Here is a 5,369-nt window from a genome sequence, read left to right as displayed (position 1 = left end):
CAAGTTGAATTGGAAAAAGAAGCCAATGGTGTTTACACTATCAAATCTTTTTGTAAACATATTCTGGCAGCAAAAGAAAATAAAAGCATATATGGAGGAACATTTCAGCAAGATAGAAAAGAACTTTTGTTTGGCAGCTGTTGCATGGCAAGCTTGCAGTTAGATATGAGTTGGCAAAAAAGGGAATAATGCACAACAACCACTACTTTGTGTTTTGTGTAATGTTGAACAAAGAAACATGGTGCCATTTATTTGTTGAACGTAGGGAATTTTGAAAGATGTGGGCAGGTTGGTGCAAGTTGTGTGGTTATGAATGGATTGCTCTTAAGGACATTAGATCTTTCTTTGAGGCTTGGAATAACAATAACTTAAGTAACAAACTTAGGTAACGTTGATGCATGAATTTGGAATATGGGTTTCTTTGCTATTGTTTAGTCCATCAGGAAATGCAAAAATGAGGTTATTTTTACGATAATGAATGGGAGATAGCTTAATGTTTGAAGTTGGTCAAAGTGATAATGGCAACTTGGTCCAATGCTAAGTGGCCAAATGATTACTTGTCTATCTTGGACACTTACAAACAGTCTCCAGGACTTGGCCAACCTAAGATGAAGGAAAAACAGAACAATAACATCCCATGAGAAGTTCTTGGGAATGGCATTATGATGTTCAACATTGACGAAGTAGCACAATGATGCCTTAGGCTAGCCAATATCGGTGGTTTTCTTCGAAATGACAACAGAAAGGTTAAAATGTTCTTTTCTAAGAGCATTGGAATGGTTGATTCTAACCTTGTTGAAATTAGAGCTATAAGGGAAGCCTTTGCCATAGTTGTAACTTCTAAATGGAAAAAGAACTCTGGACTCATGATTGAAAGCAACTCAAGCAACGCTATCAAATGGACAAAAGCATCGAACTTAGCCTCTTGAGGACTTAGGAAGTGGCTGTTGCAGATTGAGAGGTTTAAAGAGGTTATTGGTCATTGAGACATCAAGCATACCAAAGAAAAACTAACCAAAGAATGGACACCTTGGCCAAGGATGAAGTGTATCTGTCTTATAATGTTCTACAAGTTTTTAAGTAAGTTGCTCGCCTTTCCTTTTCACCTTAGAATCTCTTGAAATTGTTTTTTGAGTTGTAGTGAATGGTCTAGGCTCATTGATTGCTTGATTGGTATTGGTTTTTTTTTTGCTTTGATCTCAGATATGCTCTAACTTGTTTGGTTATGTTGATTTTATTGGTTAATTTGCAAGTGGATGTGATTCGCTGAAACTCCTATTTTTGTCTTAAATGATGGATGTTTATTTTGTTTTTTAGTGCTTTTTTTGTAAGAAGGGTTTCTTATATAGCCATGTTAAAGATTTTTTGCTTTCTGCCATATAAGTTTATGTTTAAGTGTAGAATGTGTAGGTGCACATGCAATGGCTTTGTTCTTTTTACTTTTGTTTTTTGAGGCACCCTTGCTTTGGCTCTTTATGGTGTATTAGGGAAGTATGCTCTTTTATTGCCTTGTGCATACCTACCAGTACCCCCTCTTGAAGTTTTGGTATGTGTCACCCTACTAGTGGGAATCTTTTCATTCCTTCAGGTTTAATGAAAGTTGCTCTTTAATTTTCAAAAAAAAAAAAAGTCAAAAAGTTCAAAAATCCTTAAATGAATAGAGTTTAAGTGGCAATACATCATGCAAGAATAGCTAAGTGTGTTTCTTGTACATGCTGCTATATTTCTAAAATAACTCTCATTACGGAAGTTCAATTGATGAGATTCTTGAACCATTGGAAATTTAAGAGACAAAGCTACAACTTTTATGTTTATCACTTTTTTCAGTTCAAATCAGATCGAGCTCAAAATCACATTGGAAAAGGCTGAACTGCTGTCATTTCAACACTAGACAACATGAAAACTTGAAAATATATAGCCATAGTCGACCCCTTAAAGTCTATAGTTGATTCTAAGGAAGTAAGCACGTGAAATCCAAGCTTTTATGAAGCCATAATCGACCCTAAGCGAGTGGTAGTCGACAACACCAAGCCAGATCTAACAGTTACAAGCTTTTTGGAAGAGGATCAACCAAAGAACTTCCATATTTGACTACAAGTGACCGTTTGACACAAAATTCAAAAGAAAAACGGCTAGTTTCTTGCTCCAATCACCTCCAATGGCTCCAAGACTCTTTCAACTATAAAAAAGACCATTGGAAAGTATTTCAAGTTGAAGAAGAAGAAAAGAAAAAGGCCAAACTCTTGAGGATCAAAATACTGAAAGTAAATGAGAAAAATCAAGCATTTTTAAGCTAAAATTTCTTTGTGCTTTCACTTCTATCTTTACATCCTATCTTTTTACCCAATATTAGGAATTCTTCCTCCACTATACTAAACTAGTAAAATCTACCTTTTAGAGGCATTATTGCTATTCTTGTAAAGGTTCTAACTTAGCTTTAAAAAGTTAGTGTATGGGTTTGTAGTGATCCTTTTAAAAACCATGAGTTTGTGGTGAACTCATTAAAATCGTGGGTTTGTGGTAAACTTGTTAAAACCATGGGTTTATGGTGAGCTCATTGAAAACCATGAGTGTATTTGTTAAACCCATTAAAAACCATGAGTTATTACTTGATCTGGTGAAAAGTCGTTGTGAGGGTTACCGTTTCATCTCATTAAAAAGCAAGAATCTTTTTTAGGATCCATTTGTTTTATAGTAAAATATTTTTTGGGAAACATTTTCAGACCCATGATTGTTTGGCAAACGAAAAATTAATTCCAGATATAAAACATTTTACAAGTTCATAAAATTAACCACGAAAAATGTCTTATGCCCTTAAAAGGCGAAAGACATTTTTCAAAGAATAACAAAAATACTTTTATACTAAGTTCATGAGTATAAGTTTGATTAATATTAATATTTAATTTAAAATATTAAAAAAATAAAAAATATTAATATTTAACTTTAAAATAAATAATTTAAAATATTAATATTTAAATTATACAACACTATTAAAATTTTAAAAATATTATTTTAATGAAACCATTCAATAAAATTAAATTTTTTATTTATAAATGGAATAAATCTTACTAATAATTATAATAAAAAATATTTCAATGATCATCATTTGATGAATACACATTTATAATTGGTTTAAATCTTACTAATAATTATAATAAAAAATATTTCAATAATTGTTATTTAATGAATACATATTTATAAATATATGTTTTGGATATCTTACACAATTGATGACTATTTATAGTTTATAATTACAAATAAAAAAGTGATAAGTTGGTAAATTTTTTGAAAATTAGAGTTTATTTTCAGTACAAATTTGTGGTTAAATGCTTTGAAAAATATCATTATTGATTTTATCCATTTTCATTTTCATTCTTAATTTTGATCCCAAATTAATGAAAATCAAAGATCAATATTGTTTTGTACTCAACTTCTATTTATTATTTTAACACCTAAACAACCCCACCATGATAGAAAATATTTTTCATAAAATGATCCAAAGAATAGAAAATATTTTTGACAGTTTATCCAAACAACACAAAACATTAAATTTTCTTGTAAAACATTTTACGCGAAAAAAATTTTCCTCCAGCAAGTCATTTTTCAATTACCAAATGAAACTTTAGTGAATTGAAAATTCCTTAGTGAACCAAAGGAGTGGATGTAGGCACTTGAAAAGCCAAATCACTATAAATCTTTGTGTCTTGATTTACTTTACGTTTTATGATTTATTGTTGAAACTCTATTTTAGAAAAATTATTTGCTTTGATTTTAACACAAGTAGAAAATCCATTTTGAAGAAGTTTTGATTTTGCCCTAGTGTCTTCATTTTATCATTGTTTAGTTTTGTTATATTTTATTTCAAGAGAACCCATTTCATAAGTACTTGTAGTTTGATTTATACTATTCACATCTTGGTTGGTTCTTTGCTAAATCTTTTTCAACCATCACAAATTGTCCATTCTTTGTTGAAAAGATGTCTTGAAATGTTTTTCTCAAAGTTGCCTTTATTTGATTTACATTTGAAGAATGTTTAAGCATTTCAAAGTAATCATTGGTTTGTATTTGATTAAATAGCTTTGATTAAAACTTGCATAAACATCAAGGTTTTTGTTAAATTTTGTCTTACAAGTTTTCAAAATGAGTTCCCTAACCTAGGATTGATTTTTGAGTTTTTATAGTCAATCCAGATTTTGTTTGAAAGACATTGGAGTTGGTCTCTGAAATTAACCACAACCATAGTCAACTATAGTTTCTTTATATTCGATTATAACGGATTGTTTTAACATTTTTTAATTTTTTTTAAATCCAATTCACTCTCTCTTAGATGTTTTCATTGGACTAACTTTTTTAACAAAATAGACAGGAAATTTGAACTTTTAATTTCACTTTCTTATATAATATATCTTTTTATGTAATGAAATTTTAAAAAGTGTAACTATTTAAACTTATGGTTACACTTTTTTTTTTTCATATTTAATAATAATATAAAAACTGAAAATTTTGCTTATATATGCAATCTTTAATAATTATATTTTATTCATAATATTATTAAAAAAATCTATATAGTGCAGTTAAATATATATAAAATATTATAAAATGTATAAAAAAAGTGTATAGCTAATTGACATATTTAAGTACATCAATATATTTTTTGATTTATTAATTTTTTTGGGATACATATGAGAAATCTGTTTAGTCAATGCTTTATTTTTAGAAAATTGAATTTTTTAAACTATTCCAAACTTTAAAGTTATAAATGTCAATTAAATTAGAAAGTTATGATTATTATCCTCTTTTAACACCTACCGACACTTAAAAACAATAACAAAATATTTTGATATTCATTTATAATTTCACGAAAAGTAAAATTCTTAGCAGATTCATAAACAATAAATTATATCAAAACAAGTTTGTTTTTTTCTTTCTCTTCCTCGACTCATTCACCTTATATTTTTCCTATTTTTCTTGTATTTTTAAAGTGCTCACACTTTTCCTTTTTGTCATCAATTTCCTCTTTTCCATAAAAAAATTGATTTGTACCCACAAAAAAAAATACTCGGTAACAATTATTTATACACAAAAAATTTCTTGTTAATGAGTACCTCTTTTGTGCCTTATTTGAATGCCCACTAATTACCTTCGATCAAACAATATCAATTCTGACTAAGTTGATTTATGATTTATTATAACATCATAAGTAGTTAAAAGCAATTTTAAAAATTCTAAGCTCAATCATTCAAATTTCTTACTTTAGAAATTTTAATTTCAAATAATATAGCAAAAAATTAGGATATAAATTGATTAAGTTTGATTAAAAACTATTATTAATTATTTTCTTTAAAAAATACCCAAAGATGAAGGCTTTA

Source organism: Theobroma umbraticum, unplaced genomic scaffold (genome assembly GCF_002168275.2).
Source record: "Theobroma umbraticum cultivar Fairchild unplaced genomic scaffold, ASM216827v3 scaffold_147.0, whole genome shotgun sequence".
NCBI classification, from domain to species: Eukaryota; Viridiplantae; Streptophyta; class Magnoliopsida; order Malvales; family Malvaceae; genus Theobroma; species Theobroma umbraticum.
This window is presented reverse-complemented; position numbering follows the sequence as displayed.